Source organism: Poecilia mexicana, unplaced genomic scaffold (genome assembly GCF_051168715.1).
Source record: "Poecilia mexicana isolate PSO_F unplaced genomic scaffold, ASM5116871v1 scaffold_13, whole genome shotgun sequence".
NCBI lineage: Eukaryota > Metazoa > Chordata > Actinopteri > Cyprinodontiformes > Poeciliidae > Poecilia > Poecilia mexicana.
Genome location: NW_028263382.1, coordinates 23,725,477 through 23,741,071, shown reverse-complemented (window position 1 = coordinate 23,741,071; position 15,595 = coordinate 23,725,477).

Genomic DNA, 15,595 nt, shown 5'->3' with positions numbered 1-15,595 from the left:
CATGTCTAAGGAAACTAACAATATGTTTAGCTTCACTGGTAGCTATGAAAAGATGTTTGAGGTAAGCTACATTTTTTCCCGTTTTGTCACTGGAGAGCCACAAAGCATATTTTATTTAAGTTTTATGTGACCGATCAACAGAAAGTAGTAAAATGTTGTAACGTAGAAGGAAGAGGAAGTTGTAGTTGGAAGTTGTAAATTAACAGATACAAATCTGAAACATGTGATGCGCTTGGATCTACTTCAATATCAGGGTAATAAATCCAGTGCAACACTGCCATCCAAAGTCAGCAAATTAGTAAACCAAGTGCACTAATGTCCAACTTGATATCAGTATGAATCTGGCTGCTCTGTGAATGCCTCGTTTGCTAGAGAACGTTGGTAAACAAACAACAATAATAATACGTTTTATTTACAAGAGCATATCCTAAGTTGTACAGCTGGATTTACCACTGTAATGGTAAGAGGAGTAAATGCTGGACATCCAATAAACTTTATGTCTTGGTCATTTAGCATGTTGTAGAATAAAATCAACATATTCTAGAATATATTGATTATTGTAGCTACCAAATACTCAAATATTTGGTAGCAAAACCAGTCACAACTGTTTGGCATCTGGGAACTCCCTATATACACACCATTGGGCGAGCAGAGAAACACAACACTCCACAGTCCTTCAGAGCAGACTAGTAACATTTTCTTCTGTTTTATTCAGTGTTGAAGAAAAAAAAAGAAAATACACGAAAACTATTGAATTCAGATGGGGAATGTATGCATTGGCACACATGGTGATCCATCTAATCTGCTATCAAGTCCTATGCTTTGCAGGCTGTGCAGTGTTTTCCCCCCAGCACTGCTGACACGTTAGAAAAAAGTAGGTCACTAGGCCAAAATGAAGACGCAGCCTAGAGGTTGCATTTGGCACAATAAATGAATTAAGTCTTCTAGCTGAGATTTTTCTGGCATTTACCTCCACATCAAGCTGCACATTTAGGAAAAGACCCTTTACACACTACACTCAGAGAAAACATGTAAAACGCTGAAAGGAAATCAACATGAGGTCGAGGCAAATGTTCTTATGTTGCAGAATGATTTAACATCATATACAGCCATAGATTAGTTAGCTCAGTTTCGTGGTACGGCGGATTAAGAAGCGGGGTTCCACCATTACAGTAGCTTCAATACATTTTACTCTTTGCTCCAGATAGAGCACTTCACTATTGCTTACTCTTCCTTGAGTAAGTGTTAGTATTTTTATGGAACTGTCGTTTTTGTCAGTCTAAATTTGCTAACCATTTATAATCAGAATCAGCTTCATTGGCCATGACTGCGTGCACAAACAAGGAGCCTGAGTTTGGTTTGACATAAAACATCCAGTTTCCAAAACATTAAACAGCAACGAAACGCTGTATAAAAATATGCAGGCAAAGGAAAACACATTAAATCTGAATGAGCTGACCCTGTTTAGTTCCTTTAAGTTTGAGAAAGCTACAGCAGGAATAGAAAGGAAAAACCTTTCCTGTGCAGCACATTTGTTGCCAGGAAACCTGCAGAAATCAAAAGTGGAGCACAGGTGCTGTCATTTATTTATTCTGTAATGGATCTCGCAGGAGTGTAACATCTTTGCCCTGGAAGAGTACACTTCATGATCGCCAAACTTTGCATATCACCTGAAAGCACCAACAAGAAATGGGAAACTGAAGAATTGCTATGCAATGGCATTCAAAATAAACCTAATGGAAAAATCCTGATATGAAATTCACATTAGAAGCTGAAAAAAACTTGAGGGATTCACTGCTACAGGACAGATATGCCGGTAGGTTTGAGTGCAATAAAAATGTTTTATATTTTGGAATGCCGTAAGAATAAGTATTGAACAAAATTACTGAAATGTTTTCAATACTTAAAAGAAAATCATTTGTTTTTCAATGACAGCTCTGTAAAAATCTTCTTTCCAAGGAAACGCGGTAAAACAACTATAGCAGCATATTTCAACACATAAAAGCTGTTAGTGTGTGTTAGGTTGGGCTAGGTTATGAGAATGAGAATCACACTATAACACAAGGAAGCAAGATGATTTATGGTTCATATTTTATATTCCATGTAAAAAGTAAGTATTGTCTTTACTTGGAAAACAATGACATTTCCTGTTTTTCCGTTTATGTGTCGGAGCGATGCCGTTTTGTGCCACTGTACATTGTTGTTTTCAAGACAAGAGACTTATCTGATGCTAAGTTGCCCTACCAAAATGTGCTTGCTTATTGTTTTTTCTTCCTCTTCCTTTACACAAAGTCACCATGGCTCAGCTGCAACTCTAAACATCAAACTAAACAGTCACCCTGCTGCTGCGTCCGTCAGATTTCCAGATTTAAGCGAACCCGTGTGGCTAACCGTGGTTACGACAAGGTTTAATCATCACTTATCATAAAGACTCCAGAAAGAGAAACATCACAGCCACCTCCTACTCAAACTCTTTAAGTGTAGTCATTTGAAGAACTCATGTTTGGGTTATCCCTTTCAAACAGAGGCAATTCTTTACATAGCCATGCAGTGTTTGGCCTCTCCCTGAACCTCAACTGTGACGTAAAAAAAAAACAAAAAAAAAAACGTTGTGCTGACTGGCTCACATCCACCGTCAAACAAAACCTGCCACTTCACCAGATGAAAATGTGACGTGTGGCACTCCGTTGAGGGGGAGCATTGGCCGGGCCAATCCAAACAAGTGTCTTTACATTTATACAATCCTTGCGATAACATAAATAAATTTCGCAAATTTATAGCATCAGGGATCCTCACAAAAATAGGAATGAAAATTGAGCTGTGAGCATTTTCAGAAGCCACAAGCAGCCCGTCGAGCTGCGAAGCTGCTGCTTTACTGACTTTCACAGCCTGTGACCACATCCTCAGCAGCAACCTTCCTGTCCCATTTTGACTTCCCGTGTCATGAAAATTAACAATTTAGATCTTAAGCCATTGAAATCTTTCAAATACAGCACAAAAATGCTAAACTAAAGAAACTATATTAGAATTATATATATATATATATATATATATATATATATATATATATATATATATATATATATATATATATATATATATATATATATATATATATATATATATATATATATATATATATATATATATGCCTTTCATTATGATATGCATGCTGCTTTTCTAAGCAGTCGTTTGTGCGATTTTGGTTTAACACCTGGTTCAATGTGCTAAGCCAGCCCCCAAGGCTTTGCTCTAATTTTAAAAGTCCATCAACGTGAAAGCTAATCTGAGACCTTCCCCCCTCAGAAATAATAACTCTCTCAAAAAAAGAGAGAGAGACTTCAAATAAAAGGAAAAAAGTAATCGAGGAACAAAGTGTCACAGTGCTGGAGAGTCAAACAAGAAAAGGGGGAGCAATTTGACACAAAAAGAGGAAACACGACAGGGAAGTGAATGCTGCAGGATCGACGGCAACAGGAAAAACATGCCGAATTATGCAGATGTGCACCACTGCTCTTTTTTTCCCCCTTTCCTTTTTCTTTGTGACCTTTCTTGGAGTAATGGTGCATGAGTCGCTTCATGGAAAATAGATTAAATGGTGATTAGCAACAGTTTTATGTGCTCTAGTCTTCTTAAGCAGGGGAGCATATAATCGTCGCTGGTCTTAGTGACCGTGCACACACAGAGGCGATAACTACATGTGCGTAGTGAGAGGATTTAAACTCTAGATCTGAGTTTTTTTCTGCGGTTTAACCATTTGGAACAATAAAGACCTCAGTCAAGGAATGATGTTTCCAAGAAAAGTTATTGAATTATGAAGCCACAATGCTGTTTCTAGAAAGCAAACTCTTTAGTGAAGGACGTAAAATCTAGAGAAACCAATGTAGCGTCAGGAAACCTTTCCAGGAAACAGAACAGCTTTCTCTTGTCATTATTTAGAGTTAAAAACCTATCGATAGGAGTAGCTATTTAACTCTAAAAACAATCCTGCCATGGACTTTTTAAATTCACCCTGAACCTCCATGTCAAAACTCTTTGGTTCTTCGTGCTTGCCAGTTTAAACATTTGAAAGTCAGCCTGGTTGGAAAAGTTAAAAATCCTAGATTTCTGCTTCCATCCTCCAATCAAAGTGAAACGTAAGGATTTAAAGTGTCCATGCTGGAATATTCTGCAGCACTTTTGATTCAAGGTACAAATGAAAACAGCTACTAGATTCTGCAGTGTGTATGTTTCACACGTTTAAAATAAATAAAGCGCATACTTTTTTAGGCATGTTAATTTAGTTTCAGAGTAACCTCTGAGAGAAAATGTAAAAGTTATGGCTCTAGATAACAGGGTTTGAATGCTAATCGGAGCATCTTCTCTGCCACTAACTCAGTAAAATGTAATAAAAATTTGATACAGTCACATCTGTCTCAGTCCTGAGGCAGTTGCCTGCTGTAGTCGTTGCCTGTTACCTGAATTCACCTTTCCCCGCCTCCTTTCTGCGTCGCAACGCTCCTCGGGGGTTGGAGCCGATTTCTGCATGATTTGTCTGTTTTGGCCCAGGTAATGAAGTCTTCCATCTTTTTCTAAACCTTAAAGTCTTTGTGTTCCTATAGCAAATCCTGGAACGCTACATGTTCACTCAGGTTGAACGAACCTTCGTGAGATTCTGAGCTAACTTACCTGGCAACTTGCCTACATCTGTTTCTTCTGAAGGAGCTGCTAAATCACAACTGAGAAAGATTGCACTATTTTCCAGCTACGCTTACAGTGATATGTAAAAATTAAGGCACACCATTAAAAATGTAGCTGTTCATGAAGAATTGCTCACAACTTGATGGCTAATGTTTGGTTTTACTGAAACAACAAAAACTGAGATTGTGTTAATCATCAAAGAAGACCTTACCTTGTAATAGCTAGTCTCACCCCGTTTGGGTGAAATACTTCAGTGAGACACTTGTTATGGCCTTCCTTGAGTCTCTGACATCAGTCCGAGGAAACTTTGCCCCAGATCTCACGTTCAGCTGTGAGATGTTTGAAGGGGCTCTTCCATATTCAGCCTGTTTCAAGTCTCCACTTGAGATTACGTAGACTCAATGAGAGTACAATCTCATCTGACTCCGGCTTTGATTTACCATTTCTTGATTAGTTCTGGATCTGCTAGCATGTTTTGGGTCATTGTCAAATCGCCGGGAGCAGTTTTGCTGAAGCTTGAATGTTTGTAAAGGTGCTCTGTGACACATGGTAAAGTTCCTGGTAGATTTTATGATGTTGCCAGGACCGGTGGCAGCAAATCATCATAAAACCGCGAGACAACACCTCGACCATATGGTATGAGCGTATTTACCTGAAATGCTGTACTTGGACTACATCCAAGTATGTCCTCTGTTATCATGTTCAAATATATCAAATTTATTGCTCAGAGTACATTATTCCAAATATCTGGTGTTTGTCAACTAAAGTGGCAAACTGTAGTCTAGCCTTCAGTATTTTATTAGAGTGAAGGTCTCCTCCTTGCTCCTTGCACGCCTCCCATGAAAGTTAAATTTGTCCAGTCTCCTTCTGTTTGTACAGGCAGGAACCTTCATATCTACAGTAGCAGTATCCTGCTGTAGGTCCCATGATAACATTAAGGGGTTTTTGGAGACTATTTTTTTAACATCTTCTTGTCCACTTTCAGGCCGAACTTGCTTAAACAATAATATCTGGCATGCTGGCAGCTGTTTTAAATGTCCTTCACTTGTAGACCGTTTTCCGCACAATGAAATACCGGATTTTTAAATTCTTTTCAGATCTGTTTAAATCCTTTACTAGATGCATACGCTGCTAAAATATTATTTTTGAACGCGTCAAATGTCTGTAACAAGAAGAGTAAGCATCTTTTTCTTTTCAACATTCAGGAGTACACAAGGGCACATATCTGAAGTTCAAACCAAATCTTATCTTTTTTTTCATGGCCTGAGGTGATGTGCAGGAAAAAAAAAAGTTTAAATGCTTGACCTTTCAGTCAGGGAGAATGTGAGGCAGAGAGACATGCAGCCACATGATTGTTTGCAGTAATCTGTGAATAATTGAACCAGAAAGCTGTTTTTGTAGAAAAAAAAAACTGTTTTCAACATTCAGAAACTTCTGAAAAATATGTATTGCCATCTAAGGGCTAATTCACCGATGTAGCCTAAGTTGAAATGTTTTACTAATATGATGAAAAGTTGATCAGCTGCAGCATTTATCCTCTACTGGGAGCACAGAGGGCCAGAAAACAAACTAAAGTCAGACTTGGAGTCAGCGTGTTTAATTTTCATGTCCTAGTTTATAAGAAAGGTAAAGGAATTTTGGAGGGTTCAGTTTCTTCTGAGTTCAGAGGTCACGGTTATCAGTCTCTATATAAGGACAGCCTCAGGCTGCATGAAAAGAAGAGGATTGGTCAGGTCAACTAATATTAAGTTAAGTACTTAAGTTTTAAATAATTACTGTTCCTAAATCACCCTTCTTCCTGATTATTTGTATGAATGATTTTGATCAGTTTGACGTAAATGATTCCTGAATAATGATTAAATGATTACATAAGGTTTTTAAAATGTATGGCTGCTTTCACAATATCAGTTCTGAGTAGAGCTTTGACATTAAATAAGCCTCCCTTTATGCTGTTTCTGTAAGAATTTGTTTTTGTCCATTTCTATCAGCTTAGTGCCCATTGTTCTGTGTTGTATTCCATTTTTGTTCAGGTATTATCCAAACTGCGTCTCCAAGCGCTCCTCCTGCTGGAGACATCACTGCCAAAACTCCCCCAATCCCTGCAATAAAGCTCCGAGGTGATCAGATAAGACCTGAATCCCAAAGATTTGTCTTAGGAGTCGACCTCCAACTGAGACACAAGAGCTCTGAATGTTTTCTTCTAACCTGCTGGTCAGGAAGAAGATTTATTTCAAAACCTTCAAAGTGTTCATTAGTCAACTTCTGGAAAGCAGTTTGCGAACCCTATGTTTCTGCGTTCCTATAGAAATGGGAAAGTCTGTTGACGGGTCTATCTGCAGGGGCATCTCACACTCTTACAGCCAGAGTGTGAAATGCTAATTTATATTATGAAGTTGTGCAACCTCTGACAAGGACGTTGTATGTCTTATGTCAACCCAGAGTGGACATTTGAAGACAGACCTTCCAAAAAAAAAAAATCAAAAATCTTTCCAACCAGCCCCCGAACGTATATTACGGCGTTATCAATTCAACAGTGAGCTTAAACAAGTCCAATGAACTCATCAAAATGAGCTTCAAAGTTTTTTTCTCTTCACATGTCGTGGCCAATAAATGCCATTTGTAATAGTAAACATAAGGATATTGTTCATTTTACGTCCCACATCCTTTTCCAACAGCAGCACATACAGTAGTTAAAAAGATGAAAGTCCATATGTTTAACCTGGAGCTCTGTGTACGTCAGCTGCTGTGCTTTGCTAAGGCTTCTTTGTTTAACTCTTATCACGGGTGATCGCGTTCTGTAAGCCCCGCAGCTTACCGGGTTCACTTTGAAGGCGCTGCATACTGTTTACACGTGTTTCAATATGTGGCGCCTGTGCGTGTTCATTTTCCCAGTACAAGATGTATAGTAAACAGTGCATGAGCAGAGAAGCTGGATAAAGACTGTGTGGGATCAGCAACTTTGTCAGAGATTTTCCTTAATCTCCTGGACATCACAGGGAGTCCCTTGCAAAAGCAACTCAGCACACTGGTATCAAAACACATGTTGAGAACTTAAAATCACTAATATTCAACGTATTGCATTCTAATTCTAAGACCCACACTTGGTAGATCATAGTTTAGACAAAATGTTTACAAAAAACATCCCCAATATTTTTATGTGGATTGGAGAAACACTAGCATAAAGTCCAAAGAAGACGGCAAACAGGTGTATGTTGAAGCTTTGGTCAACTTTAAAGAATAGTCGGTCTATCCTTATTACCCTTGGTAGCTTTATTTCAGCTATTTTCGTCCAGGATCTGGTTCTTTTGGTCATGATCCATATCTTGTGTCGGTAGGTGAGTGGTCACCAGTAGACAAACCAATAAATTTAAAGCTTCTCTTCTTCTTTCCTCACCACAGCAGGAAGAAACGGAACCTCAGTCACTGTAGACAAAGTCCTAAGGCATCAGAGACTGACCCCCGACCCACAGGGAGCAGTTCACCGCGACCTGAGACACGGAGGAGCTGATCTTCATCCCAGTTTGGATATATGTAAACCTCTGCATGTAAAAGTCTGATACAACAAAATCTGTTCAAATGTTTTTCAGAAATGGACAGATACGGGACAACTAGTAAAACTTAGATGGGTGAAGAACGTCTCCTCCAGTTTTTGTGCTGCAGTCTCTCCATGGCAGTTAGAACAGAAGTTTTGTTTGCAGATCTGAAACTTTGATTGGATTGTTTGATCCAATCTGATGAAGCTTCAGCTGTTTATAGAACAAGAATGGGGGGGAGGTACTGTGATGTTTGTGGTTGCAATAAGATACATTCGAGGGACATAAATAATGTCTGTAAAGCACATACCTGGAAAATCTCAGGAAAAAAATAATGATAATAATAAAAAAAAAGATCAGATATGCCACAATTGGTTTACCAATGTGCCACCAGCTGCACAGTAAGTCACATGGCAGCACTGTAGCCTTGAAGCACAGTCCTGGGTTCGACTCCTGGTCTGGGGTCTTTCTGCAAGAAGTTGGTGTGGGTCCTCTCTGACTTCCCTCCATAATCCAAAAACATGACTCTTAAGTTAGTTGATCTGGACACACACACACACACACACACACACACACACACACTGGAGTGTGCAGTTGTTTCACTGTGTGGACTGGGAACCTGTCCAGAGTGCGCCCAGCCATTTACTCAATCTCCACTGCAGACAGGCACCAGCCTCTCTGCATAGACAATGGGTTTTGAGGTACAAATGAATGCATTAAAAGAATAACCTCTTTTTTTTTCTCTAATGGTTGATGTGCCTTGACTACTGTGCAGCAGCTGAGAAGATCTAGCCAGAAATTGCCCCACGCCTTTGTCATCCTTAACGTTCTCTAATGTTTTCCAAATAAGAAAAATAGCTTCAATCTGGACTTGGCCACTAGCTTTTAGTCTTGAATGTAATAAACAGAAAAGTCAATCTAATTTATTGCAGAGCAGCTCTGGCAGGAGGCTAGAGTTCCCTCTGAGGTTACTGCATAAAGCTCAGCTCGATGGCCTCGCCAGGCCAGAAAAAAAAGTGAAAGAGACAGACTCCCACAGATATTCTGTCACCTTATTTTCCTGTTAATTAAAGAGAGTTCACATAGATGCTTTTGTGGTGACATCTTCCTCCTCCAGCTTCAGTCAGCACACATTAACGTTAATTATAGTCAGCTGCAACTGAACTGTTTTCTGGATGAACAAGTACAAGCAGGCAGCATTTCATCACGACACTTCATTTTTCAGAGAAAAATAATAGACTGTTAAAATTTAAACCAAGAAGACAAATTTGCTTATTAAGTCATATGCATCTTAGGTAACCTTAAATAGTTTTGACTTTAAAACCAAGAATATCACATTTGTTGTTTTAGACTTGTGAATAAGTCACACTGGGGCGACCACCCACTCCTGAACACAGACACTAAACTCTTTTCATGATTTAATTTGTTTGCTGCTGCTCACACGCCGCCCAGATCGCTGCTTGTTGGCAGACAAAGCAAATCATAAAAGCATGTTTAGCTTTCCATCAGCACAGCAGCACATTTTACATAACCCAGCCTTTATCTGAGTCACAGTAGTACATTCTGAATGAAGTTGTGCAATTGTTATTTTACTAAGTCACTAAGTAATTTGGTGTTTCATTGCTTTGTGTGATACACCAGGTCATTCTGAACTCTTTTTTTTTTTTTTCCAGTTTCAAGATTTTTCATATTGTTTTCTTAATATAGATAAATGAATGCAACCGTTTCCGGGTTTTATCCACTTCAGAGTCCCTAAGCAGCAGTTCAATTAAAAAAAACAACAACAAAAAAGCACACAGTTCTGACGGGTTGTGATGTGCGCTTGAAATAGCACTGCTGACATCAACACTGAATGACAGGAAGGAAGTTCCAACATGAAAGGATGAATGCACTTAGAAAATGGCCTTTGACAGAATTAGACACAATGTAGCGCCCCACAGCCCCTCACAGTGACGATGTGATGAACAAAAATAACAATAAAAAACTCCAAACTACAGCTGATTGTAGACCAAACAACTGGCTGGTCTACAGCCTTGTGCTGATTCAGACACAGAAGATTTGAACAATAAAGAAATGAAAATTCAACTGAGGAGAATAAATGGAATTGTTTACTTGAAAATCTAATGTTGTTTTCTCTGTTGAAACATTGCTGTGTCAAACACAGGACATTCCTTCCAGATCTAATTAAACTAATTACTTAAAGGGAAAGCTTCAAGTCATTTTAAGCTGTATTTCCATTGAGCACTTAGTACGCAGTAATTTAGACAGTAGACAGCAGTCAGTGCAGCACTGGTTTAGACAACAACAGCACCGCCGTAAACAATGACTCTTATTAATAATTTCTGCCGTATTTTACAAAATGTTTGTATAGGATTGTGAGGCATGGAGACAGATTATCTAAAACATATCATGTATGTAGTCATAGGCGTAGGAAGCGGGGGGGACGGGGGGGACATGTCCCCCCCAATATTGGAGAGAGTCACATTCGTCCCCCCCAATAATTTCACCGCTGTTGCGAAGAATTTTAAAATCTTCCACTCGCGTGCTTTTATTTTGAAGGCGCACAACAGCGCATTCAGCGGAGCGCTTCCTGCCCCTCCCCCCTCTGAACGGCTCAGAGTAAAGGCAGCAGCAGACGAGTCAGAAACTCCGTTTGAATGAGGTAAACTGTCTGTCAGGAATGTTGCCATGAATATCGCTCGTTTATAACATCTTGTTGTCAGTTTACTTTCATATATAGTACTAAATCTTTTAGGTTAAGCCGTTTTAATTCTGGGATAGTCACATGTCCAAAATTTTACTGCTAACTTTGTTTAAAAGTTAGCTAGTCTAGTCACAATGATTTAGAATGAGACTGAAACAGCAGCGAAATTTTTATTATTTAAAGTGAGCAACATCTGATCACTCGACCACTTAACATGTATTTATATATTATATTATATTATATTATTTAGATATTTAGGAGAACAGCAGTGCTAGAATGATGTTGAAGAAAGGTGAAGAAGCTCTGGTGAGGTCTTCATTTAGTTTACTGAAATATGTATTAACTGTTTTTAATTTTTAAATAAGCTAAACTATTTTATTATGAGAGGAGCAGGTCAGGGAAGACATAAGAGAGCCAGGTGGAGTTTCAGTGTAAAGATATAAAAATTTATATTAATTAATTACATTAAAAATTATATTAATTAATTATATTAATTATATTAAAAATTATATTAATTACAGGAGACAATAAAAAAGGAGAGGTTTAAAAATAAATTTGTGAAAATTTTTGCTACACAGTAAATAGAGTTGAGATGTATAATAATGTATACATCTGAAAATTAAGTTGTTTAAATTCTCATTCTGTATGATAAAAACATACTTTTTATATTTAGTTCACATTCTGACACTGTACATTACCAAAGTGTCTGTTGTAAATCCATGAATCCATGCAGGAACATCAGGCTGCAGAGAGTCAGAGGGAGGCAGAGACAGAAACACATATCTGTAGATATTTTAGTTAAATGTTTGCGGCTGAAAATGACAGGGAAAAAAAACATTTAGTCTTTTTGCTTCAGTGTTTTTCATGGATCTTTGGTAAGTTACTGAATGCAGTGCTGGAAAGTGAGACTGAGTTAACAGTGAGGAGCTAAGGTGTCTGTTAGACTTGAAAAGTATAATTTTTATTTATTTTGTAGATCAAACTGTTGCACTGATGTAGAGAGTTGTTAAAGAAGAACAAAACTTGTTTAGATTTTATTTTTGTTGGTCAAATTGCTGTATTGAGTTTAAAACTGCCGAGTCCTATTTTATGAGCTGTTTTCTACTTTGGTTTTAGAAAGAGGTAGAACCAGTTCAATTACCAGTCAATTTATATCAATGCATTTTGACCAATAATCAAATGTCTTTTGACCAATAAAATATATCAGAATCTGGTAGCCTGTCTGTGCTACCAGAGTATTTAGCTTGCTAGTTGTGAGGCAAATGCTAAAGTGAGTGTTCATCCTGGAATGACGGTCATTATACTGCATAACTTTAATCTGATTATTGGATTGTAAATAGTGACATGTTAGAATACTTGTTACTGAAACAAGGGTCAGATTAGAGTAACGCGTTACTGATGTGTTGATGGCATCAGGCACGTGCAGAGGGAGGGGCTGGGGGGGGCTTGAGCACCTGCCCCTTTTGCTCCTTGCCCCCAAGTGCCCTTTTGGTCAAACTTTTTTTTTATTTTTTGGTCTTATTTTCTAAGCCCTCTTCTGACACATAACGTACTAAAATTATTTGTTGTTTACATTTTTAATAGTGTAATTCTGTAAAGACAAAATATGTCTGGTGGTTTAGCTCTGATTTACATGTCCTGCTAAATTGCGGGTTTGAATATGGCAATACTTTCTTATAACAAAATAGACCTGCAGAAAGAAATTACTAATAAAATATCTTACATATGCATAGCTGTATGCTCTATCTAGAGATTTTCCTTAGCTTTGATTGTATATCTCACAATTTTGTAAATTATCATTGTTTTTTAAACTCTGAAAGCTGAGAGGCTGTTAATATTCTGTCCTAGAATGCGGTGAGATGTGCCCTTTTTTTTTGAGCACCTGCCCCTTTAGTGGTCCCTGCACGGCCCTGGATGGCATAATTGTTTGACAATTCTGCTCAAGCTATTTACTGATCTGTCAGGTTTCCGATATGCGTCCCCCCCAATGACAGACTCGTTCCTACGCCCTTGTATGTAGTATTCCAGTGAGCAGTTACCATAAAATGACCATCTAGATTTTTTAAGCTGTCTTGAACAAGTGTTCAATCAGCTGATCTCCCATTATCACCATCAGTGCTGGAAAGCACAATGTTTATATCAAGATTTATTAACATTATCTACATTAATACATCTATATTAAAAGACTGACAATATTTAGGAACACAGACATGGCATTTACGTATTTAGTGTTTATTGTTGTTGCTTTTTTTTGTCTTACACAGATTAAAATTTAAACTAAATCTGGAGATTGAAACACAGAACCTAAAGGGTTAAAACTGATTGTTGTTCTCGACGAGCCCACAGGAAGCAGTGGGCATGCACTCATGCGGTCTGGTTTTTTTGCAGCAGATATTTTGCAAGATGAAGCTTATCAAGCTGTTTGAGGTGTAACGATATCTGGCATCACGAATGTCACGCTGAAATAACCAAACATTTGTCGCTTAAAGCTATTTCACAGCATCATTTAATTGCGTTATCAGTTTATGTTTTTATCAAAAAACGCAGAAGAATTTTCAGAAAGATGAACTCTGATGCTTGGAAACTATAGCGCTTTTGTTTTATGGTTTTTTTCAAATGAGATTAGCTCAAAGGTCTCACAAGAAACTCCTTATGAAATTGTGAGTACAAACAAGTCTCAGTAGGCGTTACATTGCCTTTCCTGGGATCCTTTGTGAATAATATTTCACACTGTGTACTCTTTTTTTTCTCCCGTTTTATTTATGCACACAAGTTCTGCCTTAAGATTGAGAATCACTAACACTTTAGCTTGTCATAAGCTTCAGATAAACAGAGTTGGCATTGTACAAGTCACTGGAGTTGAAAGGATAAATTAGGAAGTTGTTATTATAATGAGAAGGCTTACTTTTACACCAGAGTGTTAAGCCGTAAGAGAGCAGACGTGCTGGAGTTTGATCACATACACAGAGGAAACTTTATAAAAGCCTTTGTGTTTTTATATTAGGACTCATGGGACAAAAACGACTTTTGAGTGAGATCAGGAGTGAGAGCTCACTACAAACGTCTTGACTGGTGGCGACTCTGATTAAATGGGACGCAGTGAAAGTGCAAACTGTTGCATTTTCAAGAATATTATGTTAATGCGAAAAGATTTCATTAGAGTACCTTCCAGAACTCAGAAGAAATGATTCAAGACAATAGACAATAAACATGTTTTAGCTTTTGCTCATGTTTATGTTGTGCCATTTAGATTAAAAACGGTAAGTGGCCTTTATCTGGTCCTTAGGACTTCAAAGTGCCTTGCACTATGTTCAGCTAAACACCCAGTCACACACACATTCACACGTTGACTGTGATGAGCTACATTGTATCCTTTAAATGGACACGATGCGTTATCACAGAACACTGATCCAGAAAATGGCACCGTAGAAAATTGACACATCCTTGCATTGTCGAAACTAGGTCAGCTATTGCGAGTGCCAGAAAAGGACAGAAGGAAACGCATGTCAGTGTCTGTGATGGAGACGTGTTGGCCAGAAATGAGCAAAAAGAGAACACAGTGAGCGAGCACAGTTACCAAAGGGTGTTAAAAGGAGTCGTGTTGTTTGCAGGCTTCAGATATTTCATAAGAATGTGGTCGTATTTATTTAAGAGGAAGCCATTCAGGGCTAGAGCTATGAATAATGAAAGGAAAGTGATAAATGTCACCCAATGTTTTATTTAACTGTTCTGGGTCATGCTCTGAACAAACATGGCATTCATCTGGTGCAAAATGAATTTATTCAACTGAAACGGGTATTCAGGAACATCACACAAATGTTTCTTTTGCATTTTCATACGACAGCTCAAATTACAGTGTAACAATATCACACAATAAGGTTTCGATCAACATATGTCTCTTGAAATGAAAAGGTTGTAGTTAATTTAATGTTTAGTGGGATATAAAGCATTTTGCTACCCATTTGCAAAATTTGCAAAAAAAATGTGCAAACATGACAAGAAAGTGAACATGCAAAAAGTGAACATGACAAGCTAAAAAACTTAATGAGACCAAGTTTGCAGGGTAAAACACAGAGTTTTGTTCCACATTTCCTGGAAGACCAAAACTGCAGCAGAACAGCTAACGTTGCAGGCCCCTCTTTCTCTAATTTCAAAGCAAGCATACCACAACTCACCGTTTATAACTGCTGCCTCTATGTTACGTGCCAGTTTCTGCAATCTACAGGAAAAACATATTTCTATTGATAAGAGCAGCAAGAGAACTAAGCTTCTCAAAACTGACCGTGACTGTTGATCTAAAGCTGTTGGATAAATTTGATCTGTGTAAGGATGCTTGCCTTGATGCAGCACAAAGAAACACCCATTCTTATTGACTGAATACGATCTTGAAGTTTAATTAACGTCACCATAGTTTGTTTTTCCAGTACATCCAGTAAAATTGGTTGAAGCCATGCACTGAATTAGTTTATTGAGAGTGCTTTAAAAAAATGTGAAACTCCTGGGAAAAGAACAGGAGAAGATTTCCAGAGGTAATCTGAATCATCCTGCTACACAGCTGGAAGGCTGTCTTTCAAAACTTCAATGTACTCCTATAGCTAAACCAATAGTTTTTAGACGGATTAAAGGAGGGAAAAGTTACAAGAAATCCCTAGTATTATTATGCTTACAGTGCTCTGAA